This window comes from Bombus flavifrons, chromosome 2, assembly GCF_040668555.2.
Source record: "Bombus flavifrons isolate JBK064 chromosome 2, iyBomFlav1_principal, whole genome shotgun sequence".
NCBI classification, from domain to species: domain Eukaryota; kingdom Metazoa; phylum Arthropoda; class Insecta; order Hymenoptera; family Apidae; genus Bombus; species Bombus flavifrons.
Genome location: NC_138443.1, coordinates 19274033 through 19289348, shown reverse-complemented (window position 1 = coordinate 19289348; position 15316 = coordinate 19274033). Strand labels below are relative to the sequence as shown.

Below are 15316 nucleotides of genomic sequence, written 5' to 3'. Positions count from 1 at the left end.
TTAACTTGACTATTTCTCAACGAGCGTTACATGGTAAACACATACGTTTCGTCTAGGTATTCTCTCGTACGCATACGTATAAACGTACACCTATAAACGTCGCAACTTTCTAAGAAATTTCCTAACAAGGGTTGAAGCAACTTTTAAGGACGAATAGACGGAGCTCGTTTAAAATATCTGGTTAACTGCACTCGCGATAACAATGCCGCCGGGTGAAACGGATATTCGATGCCACTCGTTAAATTTTATTTGTGGAAATAAATTTTCAAAAATATAATTACTTAACGTCGTACGTTAATATTCGCATTAACGAATTTTCAAACTATTCTTTAGTTTAAAAGTAAAAAATGCTCCATCTTTTCTCTCGTATAAATCGATAATTCAACCATCTAGATGTGCTGAGCGTTTTTACTAAAATAGAAATGGGGAGAATCGAAACTAAAAATTACACAAATTGCCTACTTCTCTTACAAATATTGACATTTAGTGTAATAACAGAAGGAGTAATTGGAAATTGTCATTCTCTAATTAAAAACGTAGTAGCTTGAATCCACAGAGGTTTATAGCTAAAACAAGCAAAGTGTCAAGTAGAGGTTGTGTTGGCTTCGCTCGAGCCTGTCATCGACCATGTTTGAATTACATCATAGCTAATTAATATCGATGTTTTCTAAAACATTCTGTTTCTTATACGGAAACCAGCAATCAATATAACCTTTTGAAATGTAAACGCCTGAAACACGAAACAAGGGCAATTAGAAAAAGGTCGTCGGAACCAGGAAGCTTCGAAGAAATATACTTTTTCCACGGTTTCAAACAGAACGATAAATTGGCTGATACCAGCTTGATAAAACTTGCCATTGATCTCTTTGTAACGAGAGATCAAACGTTACATATTTGTAGAAATCCTTGGTACGTATACTGTTAGATCGTTGAAATATAATTACGTACAAAAACGTGGACAGTCGATCGAATCGTTCAAAAAATAGTAAAACGGTGCGGTGGTGGTAGTCAAAGTATCTGTCTCTTAAACGATTCTTAATTTTGTATGGATCGGTACTTCAATTGCTACGATGTTTATATGTATAATACATTACATTATGGACACTTATATCCTAGGAAAGGTAAAGTTAATCGTATAACTTTGCTGTTATTGTTACATATTTGAACAAAATATTATCGTTATCATCATTGTGAACTTGGAACGTATCAGTTACCAATTGATCGTTGAAATTTCATTGAACCACGAATGAGAATGTCTCGAACGATACTGTATAGAGCATAATACGACAATACAAACTATATTATAAACAGACGATCGGTATCACGTTTGTCACCCGTTTATAGTTACCTACGATCGACAAATATACATGTACATGTACAGCAACTCTGTACCAACCCGTCCTATGCACCAAGGATAAGCCTGTGCAAATAGTGACATTAATTGCCTACGCGTCGTCCTATTTGCATGCCATTATTCAGAATAATTGATGACTATTGGTAGCCTATGCGTTGAAACTCATTACCATATTTAGCGTACCGATGCGTTGTTTCACATATACTTGTCACCTTCGAAAATTCTTTAATCCGTTCTTTAATGATCATTTAATCGCGTTTAGAAACCTTTCTCTTATCCGATGAGTATTTTTTCTCAGTTGATCCTCCTCTATCGGTCAACGATCGATATCATCGTATTTGATCGAATTTATATTCAAAAATACACATTTATGAAAGTACAAGTAATATAAAAGTAAAGAAAGAACAAATTTTTTCGATGAAATTAAAAAATGAGCATTAATATAATTTGCTTATATCGTTTGTCGAAATAACTTCAAGATCGAGTACATGTATGTAATATCAAAGAAAAGGGGGGGGGGGGCATACGCTTGGTCCATCATATATTTAAGTTTGAATTTCCCGGGATAGCATAATGCAGTGCCGCAGACAGATCGTCGTATAGGACCGGCGAAATGCACACAATGTAGCGACCAGCGTATAGTTCCAGAAACGTCGATTCGCCTTCGGTCCGTTTTTTTCACATACACAAGGAAGGTGTGTACGCGATCATAGGCGCGAACGGTGGCGTGACTCGAGCGTAGTGGGGGGTCGTCTCCGAGAGAAGACAAAAAAGATCGAAGGGTGGGCAGTACCATTTTGAGGAGTCGGAGAGTGCAAATCAAGAAGCGAGAGTGTTGCCAGTGTGTCGTGAGAGTGGTCCGCGTGAGAAAGAGAGAGAGAGAGAGCTCTCTGTGACGAGAATTACAAGTTAACTATTGCGTTGTCTAGACCATAATACGTTATTGTGATTAATCAACATCTGTACAATCCATTCGTCGTAAATAAATCATCATTATAATATTATATTTACGATACTACATGTACATTTGTTTATATGTATATATGTACATACATTATCAACATATTTAAAGTTCGATGAGCAGTAGATTACACTAGAGTAGACAATATTGACGTAAGATTTTAAAATACGATATAAAATTTTCTTAATACAGTATTCCGCGATGCTTCTTTTTAATTTTCGTCGATTCCGTTTCAACGAGCGGCATATTGAAATTAAATGAAAAGAAGTCAATGATTAAAATATAGCATCAAAGAACGGTGAACAATGGTGATTCGAATGGCGCAACTAGAGCATTGTATGACCCAATTTTGATGAGATTGCGATCAGGTGACCGTAAAAGCTGTGCAGGGAGAATGTCAAAGAGAATTGCTTGGAATTCGAACGCCTGTTCAACTTGGTATCGTATTTACGATACTGCTGCTTCGCCCAGTAAATGCTTTGTTGTACGACGTCGTTTGCCGTGGGTAGAGGAAATAACTGTAACCCTGTAGCCAAGTTCAAAACTCGCTTCGCCGCGCTGCGGGTAAAACCTTATTCTCTCTCTCTCTCTCTTCCTCTCTCTCTCTCTCTCTCTCTCTTTCTCTGCTTCTCTCTTCCTTGCTTTTTTCTTATGCGACCTAAAATTTAAGGCACCTATACCTTTGTTGCTATCGTTGGTATTTTTCATTTCGAAGAAGGTAAAATTTCAATTTTATTTCGTCATTTCGTTCGTGTATGCCGTCGACGTAATTTTAAGGTGCAGTTACACAAAATAAGCTGAGAAAGATTTTCAGAATTTTTGTAGAACTCAGCGTGCGCTTGTAAGCAGAAAGCGAGCATTACACGTATGATATTTAACGAGGGAGATAATACGTAACCAGTAAAAGAGCAAAAAGACTGAGGTGCCGAAAGACGCGCATATCATTCATACGGTAAAGGCTGGAGCAAAATAACGAAGAAACTAAAAAATCTCGACTGTTGGAAATTTGGTGCAACAGATTCAAAACTGTCAATCGGAAATCCCATTGGCGAGAAGAGAAGTGCGGCAGGGAAATGTTTTGGTGCTTCGTCGAAGCGTCGAATGACGCGACGATGGGTATTTTCTAGCTGGTTTCTGCATTCCATGCAGTTTGTGTTGTAGAGATCACGTAGAACCGAGTAAATAGAGAAAGAGACTAACGGGAAAGAGAAGAAGGACCGACAATGGTTGCACGATGCACAAACCATCAGGATTCGGACAATTGCCTTCACCATCTCATTTGTCCACCATTGTTTCACGCGTGATAGATTTCGTTCATCGAACTTCCACCAATCGCTTTTTGATTATCCTAATTCGAATAAAACGACCATATGTACATATTTAATCGGTCGCGATAAACGATACCGTACTACCTACCAATATATGCATTTAATTTTATCGTACGCTATAAAAATGCTTCAAATCGTATTAAAATCTTTTTGATAAAAAAATATTTGGAAAACAATGTTTTCATAAAAAAATGAACGCAAAATCTCGAGCAGTTCCTTTTTAAAAGCAAAATAAAAACAACGCGAAAATTGATCAAACGCTATAAAATAACGGATGATTGTTCGCGAGACGAGAATCGATAATGAAACCTAAATACCAACAAACTCGGAATAAGTGGTAGATTTACGACAGCGACGCGCTCCGAAAATTTTGAATATTTATGTCTAGCCATCTTCGAACTTTCTGGAAGCGAATCGTGTCTCTGCAGACAGTCAGCTCTGATATCAGAAGCCAATATATCACCCCCTTCAAGAATAAAGCTCGTCCTCCTCGACTTGCAAGATCAAGGAACTCTTCCATCTAAAAACGAAGGAAATTTATGACGTACGTTACTTCGGTTAAATCTATAAGTCGACTATACATATATTTGTACACTTGTTACGAATTAAACATCAATCAATTTTCGTTTACTCTTTACTTTGGGGACAAGAAGAAGAATAAGCGTACTAAATCCAAGGCACTCAGATGCTCACCTCTTTTTAAACCTTTGTCTAAAATCTGTATAGAACTTGAAATAAAAAGTTTCTCCTATTAATTTCGAACAGTTACGTAAAGCAGAAAGCTTCAGTTTCTAGATGAATTTCAAAGAACCTGAATTAGTATTTCGTGGAAATTGTCGTTACCGTGGAGAAAGGAACCGTGTTTCATCGGAAAGTACCTAAATACATATATGATATATCTTATTACGTCGATACTTCATAAATTACCAGTTTTTTTTTTAGTGGATCTCGCTAATTTGTTTTAGCAAAACCTACCGATGCATGGGTAAGCGATTCACATGGAAAGTAGCGTATCTCGCACAATCAGATAGATCGTTGCCAAACTTTATATACGTTTTTGCTTTATTGGAATATCTGTTGAATATTTCAATATAAAATTTGCTCGGAAAGCGCAGTGTTTTCTGAAATAAATAAAAAATGAAATGATTCGATCGATTCCTGTCACTTTTACTCAATATTCCGATTATAGACAATCTCCGTGAAAACATGAAATATTAGAATCGATGTTACCTGAAAATACATTCATCGTGCAATAAGAAACAATGTAAAACACGGCGAATTCTGCTGCTGCTGTCTCGACGTGAATTCCGCGAAAGGTTCGCAGAGATGCTTTCGCTAATGGCAGCTAAAAACACGTTGAAAAGCTGGCTATACGACACGTTAACGAACATTACGCGCTACTATATTACTACTACTAAGCATACCGTAATATCTAGCTCGGTATAACGCGAAAGCATCGTTGTACGCTAGTTCTAATCGAATAACAAGAATTTGTAACGATAGTTTGCTAAGTACACCGATAGCGATAGATAGTTTTCGATCGGTGTCTTATTCGCCACATGATTTGGATATTGGCGACTCTACTATGCGCTCGATGAATACACCTAAGGCCGAACAGAGCACATTTCTGGCGGATAAATTTGTATTTGTAGGGAAACGTAAGGACAGTTTTGTCGGTGACCAAATGTTCAACCTTCTCGGCTAGCTGCATGAATATTTCACGGGAAGAGACCGCAGTGATGCGTTAGAGGTGACATAGATGTTCGCCGGCCGGACTTTGTCGCTTTTGTCACCAATCTGGAGATTGTAAAAATCGTCGGATAGTCTATTCAGCTGTGTTAGATGTCGCTGAAAACTGTTTCGTTTCGCCAGCGAAACAAAGAAATCGAAACTATGGACACAAACGCTATTCGCAAGAATTACCGTAGTAGCTGCGATCTCGTTTCGAGCAAAAATATTCGCGATCACCTCCCGCGAACTATTTCTTTGACAAATCTCTCACGAATAATTTAATACGAATTACAAATCTTTCTTGCAATTCTCTACATCATTGATGAATTTGATTAGTTTCGAGGAAACATATGTATATAATGTAGTATATCGAGGAAACAATGATTTGTTTTTTCAATCTATTCTTTTTTATCTTTGCCGAACCTAATTGAAACGGAAAATGTCAGGCATAGCGTTAAAATTCACGGGTTCTCGGTTATATTTTTCACCGATAACAAATGGATATAGAGAATAAAGCAAAGGTGAATGCTGTGATAAAAAATTACTGCAACGACCAATCGCATGTTGGTATCGTTATACCAATTTTCATGTAGATATTACAACTTTGTCTTTTAACTTTATTTTTAATATATTATAAGTTTAATCTAGATGGACGAAAAGAAAATGCGTGAAAAATTATCGTTAATAAATGAATGAGATTGAAAAATCAACTAGAAGAGAACTATGCCAAATAGAGAAAAATGCAATAGAAGCCGTTTTATGACCGCAAAAGATATAAAAGAGCGCAGCAGTGGCTAGATATATGTAATTCCGCAAAATTTGTAGTATCATTTTTTAAGATACATCAGAGATTTTTAGAAAGAAAAAAAGCTATAAAACCAGTGAATAATTTCTATCTTTCGACTAATCGTTCGTAGTCGCGCGATCTCAATTTCACACTTACATACAATTATCATTTCGATCGTATGTATGTTCTTAAATACTAGGCAATCGTCTTGCGCGACGCTTTCGTTAACTTTGAAATTTATGATCGATCTATTACCTACATACATAGATATGCGAAGTAAGTCAGGAGTGGCGTCTTAAAGTCTCAAAGTAATAGCACATCAAACTAAAGTTGAGAACATTAAAAGATTTATTTTCACTTTCTTTACGCAAACGGATTTTAAACATCGTCGTGTATTCGACCTTGTGACACATTTATCGAAGACGGAAACTATGACAAATAAGATTATCGTTATTAGAGGTAACCGGCCAAGATTCTCATAAATATCCGTTACAGAATTTCGAAATGAGATTGTCGGACAATTCATTTTCCTCATAAATTTTTATGAATTGGACTACTTCGAATCCGCGAAACTTACTTTCGTTTCTAGAAGGAGAAGCACGTGCTCGGCGTACAAGCGACCTCCGACGAGTCGATGACGAGATTTTTTTCCTTCGATAACGCACAGACCACCATGTTCCTTGGTTCGCAAAGCAGAATTAACGACAATTGTCCTCGAGCGAGTCAAAGATCTCACCAATTGGAACCAAAGGACCGTTCATTTTTATGTCGTATAACGCGTTAAATAAATTTTCATTCGAGAGAAACGCGCGGTGCGATCATACAAGTCGCGAGACACTATTTGGAATTGTAGTTTCCGAAAAAACAGGAACGTAGGACAAGAACGAAAGACGAATGTGCCGATGTGTGAAACGACGATAACGTACAGATCAGCCCACGAATCTTTTTCACTATTCGACATCACCGATTCCTCGCTAGTCCGACTCGATTCTTTTTCCTTTCACACGCTTCTACTACCGCGGTCATTTCAATTTCAAGATCGCGATCCTACTTTTACGTCAACAGGGGAATAGATGACATTGATATAAAATCGATTTTCCAGCGTGCAGGCCCTGTCATTATCGTAGTTTGACAAATTGACATATGATAATCGCTAGGTTTGTCCTCATTTTTTCCTTAACGCAATAATTTTTGTTCGACTCGTAGTGACAAAATACATTTTATTCAAATTTACGTATTGTTTCCTTCTTTAATGTTGCCGTAACGATGTGTTACAAAATTACAATATTCCGCCTACAGAGGTTCTATCGAAATCTTAAGACGCTGTTTTGTAAAAATAAAAACGTGTAGTTTTACGTTCGTGAAACGCGTCGCTTTCAATGCTATTGTTGCAATTCGAAAATAAATTAAGATCACACGTGGCTTTATATCAGGATTATTCTATAGAGATATTTCGCATGTGTAAAACTTAAGAAATCACCAACGAGTAACAAAAATCAAATAGTACCTTTACGATACAAAGGATTCAAAGAACGTATCGACGTTTCTTCCGTTTATTTTGTCGTTTGCTTCTACACTATACGAGTTTTACGAACGTCTCCAATACGATAGATGCAACAGCTATAACGTTTTTAACACTATCGTTGTTGCATTTATTGGTCGCGTTTCGTTCAAACCGATAGACGCTTACGTGGTTTGCATAGAGTCTTCCTTCGTCGCGAACGACAACCGTTTACATTTTTACATTCAACGTCGAGACAAAGTACCGTACAAACATAAATAATTATAATAATAATAAATAAAAATTGATCAAAGACTGACTTTTTAATTCTACTAAGCGTAGAACGATTTTAATCGCAATTTCGTCGCAAAGTTTTCCCACAAGCTCGTGTTTGCTTCTACTTAAATGCATAATTTGTCACAATATTGGTGACAGTTAACTAATTTGCGTACATACCTTCCCTCGCTAATCGCGAGCTTTGTTTTTCTTTACTATTGGAAAACTTCCAACGAAACGCGTATTCGTCTCTTCAAAAGTTTCGTCGATACAACAAAAATATATACTTCAGAAGAGAATGAGAATAAGAATAGGATAACAAGGAAATTAATCGCGTGGCAGATGTGAAGTTGAGGAAACAAGCGAATCGTTAATGTCAATATTATCGGAAATTCGTAAAAAGGTGTTCCAATTTTCAATGTTCAAATATTCGACAAATGACAAATAACAAATGACAAATGAATTCGACAAATATTCAACAGTATTAATTAAAATGCACAGTAACAATTTATTTGGTTATCTTCCATATAAAATGTCCATTTAAATTCGTGATAATCGCGAAATGGATTATTTATCTATCGCGAAAATCGAGTCAACTAATTTTATCTGCTTATATAGGAATTAAGTAGGTACGAACGTTGTAACGCCAACTGAAAACAGGATTAAATCAAAAGTTAGAAATAAAAGCGTAGCTCGGCAGAGGATCGATCGGTATTCGTTCGTAGTAGGTTGGAAGATCCGCGGGTGAGGAAAATTTCCATCGATTTTCGTTGTTCGCGTAGTTCTTTCGTAAGTAACCGAGAGAGGAAGATGGCACCATGGCGAACAGAGTTTGTAATATTTGCATCGTTCGAAGACAGCCAAATAGTTTGGCACACACGGCACGACATCTCGTGCGTACAACCGAAGAAAATAAAGAAACTGTTTGAACGCGATAACCCCAGCGAGAATATGTTTCAAGGTATCGGCGAAGCGGCTATTACGAACGAAACGAGCAAACTTTGAATCCCTCGATGCCGATTGTTACAAGCTTATAAACTGTACGACCGAGGATCGAATCTTTCAACGGAAAAACGTTCTTTCGATCTGTTTGGACTCCGTGCACGACATAGAAACGACGAAACTGCTGCAACCTGGTTAACGTTAACGTTACCTTACCTTTACCTCGGTCCATTTGTTATACATCTACCGAGGAGAGCTTTGCCCATTCTACGAAAGCACGCTGTGCTATCGCGCCATCCCAACCTTCGTCCCTACGATTCGACGCCACGTCCGTTTCTCTTCACTGGAAACTGCAAATAAACCAGCCGCCAATGCCGATAATAAAGACCTGGCACTCTGCTCTCCCTTATCACTCGTTATGCAGGACCTTCTATTTCTCCTCGCCGACAAAATTATTCAACGAGCAGGCGATCTTACCGTCGCGCAAAATGCTTCCAATTAAACTTCCGCTCTTATCATATTTTACCCTTTGTTATTTTACAAATTCGAAACGAGTACCTTCTACGCTCGATTTCCTTCGTTGTCTTTCTAATTAACATCGACGCTAAAAACGCCGAAACGTAACGACACTTGCTTCAAATTAGCGACGCAGATCGATTTTTTGAAATCGATTTAAAATCGTTCGAAGATCGTTAAGACCGTCAAAGTTCGTTGCGAAACGAACGTTACTTATTTGATTTTCGGTGGCAGTTTGTGACTAACTTGCAGCAAAGTTAGGCAAAATTTGCGTTTCTTTCGTAGGAGAAGAACCAAAAAGGGAAGAGCGACTTGCTCGACGCGGCATAGCGACGACGATTAATTAGTTCTAGGTGAAAAAAAGCAGAGCACCGGAACGCGTGAAATTCGATCGATTCGAAGAGACGAGTCGCTACACGCATGCCAGTCAGCTCTCGAAAAGAACTCGCATACAGCAAACACGGAGCGATCAATCAAGCGCCATTCAACGACCATAATAAAATAACATGCGACAAGCTGCAGCTTTTTTACCAGCAATCGGACAACGTTACATACGCCGACGATTTAGTTAACTGAATGGCTATTGAATGACTTTTAACGAACAATAGAGCGAAGAGAAATGCAAATTCCTCGAAAGCAACGAGTCTCTCTTTACCACGTTTGTCGGTTCGCGTATTGTCGCATCGAGGCGGATCATCGGAAGTGGCCACGTTCAGCCGAGTGGTCTCGAAAATACTATTGCGATTAAGGTAATTACGGTAGAGTCGAAATCTCGAGATTCGAATTCGACAATGAGAATTACGTTGAAACTGTGGAGACGATTTATCACGAAATTTTCGAAAGACAAATAGGCTTTTCTCGAATGAAAATAACCGGTAGAATGGAAAAAGCATCGAGGGACAGAGTGTATCGATGCAAGAATGTGCAAAGAATGCATTGAAAGAGAAAGCTGGGGAGGAACGAAGGAAAACGAGCAGAAGCAAAAGGCAACGACTCCGAACGCGTTGTTAAAACACGCGTTCAACGGCAGAGTAATATGTGGGATTGCACGGTAGCGGAAATGCGAATAAAAAGAGACGACAAGGAATGAAAAAAATGTTTGAAGGCACAGTAGAATAGGTGTGGCACGCCCGGTGGTGCTTCTTTATTTTTACCTCGAAACGGCCCGGAAGTGTGCGTATACCATGTACGTACGTATATACCGGAAGTATATTCTTAGGAAGAACGGAGGGAGCATAGAAATGGCAGAAAAACTTGCTCTATTTAACTGCAACTTTCATGGTACTCGGATTCATATGAAAATTAGTTCTCATTACAGTCGGCGGTCATGAAAAAATAAACAATAAAACGTTTCATTGGCAAGTACTTGCATACTCGCGGCTACTACTTGCATACGATAAACCATCTCGCGTTTCCAGTCGAGATAGTACTCGCTCGTCCTACCACAAATCGTAAACTTCCGGCCTTAACTTAAAAACCGCGTCAACCCAGTATACCCGACTAATGAGAGTTTAATTAACATGCTACGTGTATCCGACATGTAACGTGTTTCCTGCTCGTCGCTCGGTCTGTCCTTTCGCACGGATTCTCCTCCTCCCTTTCCATCCTTTTTAACGCATTTTCCAACATCGCCTTTGCCAACAACGTTATTTTCGCTCAACAATTTATTCGCGCAATTTCCGAAAATATAGTAAACATAATCGCGTCACAAGCGCTCTACTTTGAACAAATAGCTCCGCTTCGATCGAATTAAACTCGATTACTAAAAATCATTTCGATTAATTTTTTGCCGAAGTTGAAAACCGACAGAATTTGCAACTTGGTTGTCGTTGCGTTAAATTCTCATTGAGTTCGCTTCGAGCGAATAGTTACGGACAAAGCCAGTACGAAGAACGAGTATTCAAGGATGCGATAAATCTGCATTTTCTATACAAACTTTTCTCTCAGCTAAATACTTTTTCCGAGTAGTCCTGCTTGCTTTGTTTCTCAAGCAGTCGACCCGTGCGTTCCGGATTAAAGTCGTGTAAAGCATTTTTTCCACTAAATGTACGGCCAGTTTGATTTTGATAAGTTACGCAGAAAGCGGACGAGAGTTTTCACGTTGGTCTTGCGAGACGGTAACAAAGCGATACAACGACCAACTCTATAATCACGGCACATTACTCTTATTATCTGTACTCGCGGCAACAAAGGCAAATTAAGCCGTAAACCTTTCCAGTAAAATATAAGTTTCTTGTAAAATACGTTCATCCCGTACGTTCCTATCCATTAAGTATTATTTGTCCATCGATCGTTTTTAGTCGCCTAAGCAATTTCGTCCAGCTTGGATAATCGTTCTTTCTTTATGTAACGTAACACAACGTTATTAGACCAGCGAATTTAACGAAACAAATAACTCCTTAAAAAGTTCTTATTCCGATAGAGTTCTCTTTGCCTTGAATTAGTGATTCTAAGGATTCGACTATGAAACAACGGATAAATATAAAGTATGAAACGACCTTACTGCAATGCATTAGCTTCCGAGGGACGCTATAAATATAGAATACCTGCAAATATAGCGGACTCGGGTGACACAGGGAAATAAAACTTTACGCTTTAAAGCACGGAAACCGTATTAAAATTCTTAAAATATTGCCTTATCACGTTGAATGCACTTAGCGTTGCATACGAATCCATTTCGATGCAATTTCCTCTTCTTCTATCGAGTTTGCTCGTTCGCCGAACAAATTACCGTTCAATTTTTCCCGATGGAAAATTTATCTACATCAGAATGTGTGCTTTGGAGAGAAGCTTTGGTAAAAAACAATGCGTCTACGCTTGTATTCGACAAATTTAGATTTGCGAGTGCGATTTGAAGTAACAGCCAGAAATAATTCGGCTCGTTTCCAAGGACGTTTTCATTCAACAGTTCACAGAATGATAGATCATGACGAAATTACGAAAATTATTCGATAAGGGAATTGGGCCAGAAGTTAAGTCGGAAACAATCAAGAAACTCAAAGGATATTCCACTTTCATCGAAGGCTGGAAGCAAGTTCAAATGGGCGAACGTCGTATTTGCTCCAACAATTTGCTTTCTATACCGTTCGGATTTCGATGTAATCCAGCGGGTCGCCGAGTGTTTGACCACGCGCTCGTCTAACCTCTCGCTATTATCTCAAACCGCTCCGTGACAAACTTAGGTCATTACTGGTGGTTCGTTTTCAGGCTGAGCGCAACGTTCCCTCCACTTTGATATTCCTTATTCTTATTATCAGAATTACGAGATTTCGGTTCGTTTCCGTTAAGACTTCACACACCTTGAGCGATAATCTCTTTGACGGAGGAAATGGAACGATCTTTCTGTAAAGGCATCGACTTTTTGTTACGAGTAACGTTAACAGGAGAGTAATTGCTATTCCGATTTAAAGCCACCGAAACCACAGAGAACGTATAGTGAGAAAAGAGAAATACAAATCGAACGCAAAATGAGCAAAATAGTTGCAACGCTCTCGCCTTAATTATCTTTCGCCCGACGATGATAAGTATTCGTATTTCGCTTTAGTAGTCTAAAAATAGCTCTGCCAAAATGCGAAGATTTTAAAAAAAAAATTGCTCGTTTTTTCCACCGTTCGATTAATAATATCTTTATTTTCTCTCGTCGAATGCGTTACTCTGTCGTTGTTCGTGCCGAGGTATCGTTTAGATTGTCAAGGTTTTCAAAAAATACGTACAGCGTGTAAGAGATGATCTACTTGCACTTAAATTCGATCGATTTTCAAACTATCCCCGAAAGAATGAAAGCCCATCCAGGGAGGCATTGCAGCTTAAACGTTAAATCTTCCCTGTTCCATACTGTGCGAATTCGATGCTTTAATACGAATAATATTCCAGATGTTGCAAATCGTACGTCATGCGTACAAAATTAAACCTAAACTAAAGCTAAATCGATGGACGAAAGGCAAGGTATGGTTAACAACGATAGCATTCCATTGGAAGAAGAAAGTCGGTCGAAAGAATTCATTGGATAATATTAGAAGAGCTCGCACGAGTTAGAAAACTGAAGCCAAAGCTGAAATTTAATCAAATTGAAAGTTTTCTGAAAAAGGAACGTTGCTTTAGCGCATATATTTATTTCCTGCGCAGCGTTTCGACAATTGGAGCATAGAATCCAGAACGTAGCAACGATTTCATGCATCGCGCATGGACGTTGAAAATTCGTGAAAATTCGTTGAACGATGCTTCCTATCGAAAAACTGTGCTTCAAACTGTTATCAAGTACTTCTGTGGAGTATAGAGCAAAATGAAACAAAGAAATGCGTATCGTCGGACGAACGAATTGTTCCGAGGAACATCGTTGAACTCGGCTATATCGTTGAACGTGTACGAGACGCATTCTCCGCTTCTGCTAAGTGTCTCCTTTCGATAATAAAAGTAGATTCGATTCGTCGTTTTGACCTACCACTGTACGTTATTACGCAACGATAGTCGAATCAGCGTCTTTGGTCGCAGATGCTGGCGCGGTTGGTTAGAATTCTGAAATAAGAATATCTCGGAATAACGAGTAATTTTGGGTAACGAGCGCCCGCGTGTAGACCAATAGACGGAACGCGTTCAGACGGAAGAAGCTAGAAAGTAGCTGAACGTACTATCTGCTATTCGTTGGTTGCTCTTTTGTATTCGGTAGTCGGTATTCAGTGGCGGGCCGATGGCTGCCGTGTTTGGCCAGGATTTTGACGTTGATGACGAGGGATGATAGATGCGTCCTGCATCCATTACGAAAAGTTGGACTCGAGGGATCGAGAGGCAGGCTAGCGCATGACTGCTGATACCGCCTCCCGCATCCGCATTACCGAGGATACGTTACGTTGCTCTTTCTCCGACTTCGGGATTACATAACACAGTAGAGATCGCTAAAAGTTCCACGTTATACGTATTTGCCTCGGTCGCGTTTCTCTTAGTAACGTTCAGCAGCAATATGTTCGTTCTTTAAATTTACTATCTCGTACGATCGCACCGGATGAACGTTACGGTAGTTTCGGATTCGTTTATTTATTAATTTATTTATTTATTTATCCACGAACGCTTCTCACTTTGCAAGTAAGTTTCTTTCTCTCTTCTATTAAAGATTATTACGTCGAACGAATAACACGAGAAGCCAATGGGTGACTATATTTTCTATTTCTCACTAAAATCAAAATCATATTGTCGTTATACTTTTACATACTTGCGAATGAATCGATCGAACCACGTATTTAGATCGTATATTTTGATGAAACTATACCGTATATTCGCATAAACGAATTGCGTATAAATGCATGCAACGCGATATATCTAACCTGTGTAAGAATAACTCTTTGGCCAAACCGACGCTCTGCATGGAAAAGGCTCACGGCCGTTATTCTTTTAACACCCTGTAGCCGGTAAGTTAGATCACGTTCCATGTAATTGATGCGATTCATATTCATAGGCCGGAATCAGAAGTAGCGAAGTAGAATAGCCGGCAATGAATCCGAACATCGGAAGTAGCGAAATAGCGTCGTCTTACGTTGAATACGCAAACGAACAGAAAGGGACGATAATTTCAAAACGAAAAGAAAAAGGACTGTGCATTATTACGTGTCTACAGTAGGTATCTACTCACTGGTAAATATGAATGGCTTTAATATTCCGTAAGCACAAAGGCGCCACTTTTTAAAGTTCATGCATATCCCGGACGTGACCAGAAATTATTATAAAATCCTACGAAAATCTGCCGCAGGAAGCTAGCAGAGTCAGATGCTACGAATAAAAAGCTGTACGCGTGTAAGAACCCTTTCTTTAATCATCTCCCGCGTTCTTTATCGTTACATTTCGAACGCGTTACCATTCGAATTTTCTTCAACGTACGACTGTTACCCGATTAGACGTTAAAGAGAGAGATGATAGTCCAACAAATGGC

General features: G+C 38.8%; 1 protein-coding gene across 3 annotated transcripts in view; it reads left to right on the top strand.

Annotated features, from left to right (window-relative positions):
- The window catches only part of LOC138187467 (lysosomal acid glucosylceramidase-like), a 36295-nt gene that overhangs the window by 12098 nt on the left and 8881 nt on the right, over positions 1 to 15316 (top strand). Inside the window, exon 1 of one of the 3 annotated variants that reach the window (XM_069128343.1) lies at positions 13986 to 14475. The exons of the other annotated variants lie outside the window; for them this stretch is intronic. The gene's annotated coding sequence lies outside the window, so the exon portion shown is untranslated. Of the gene's footprint in view, positions 1 to 13985; positions 14476 to 15316 lie in introns of those variants that run through there. 3 annotated transcript variants of the gene reach the window in all.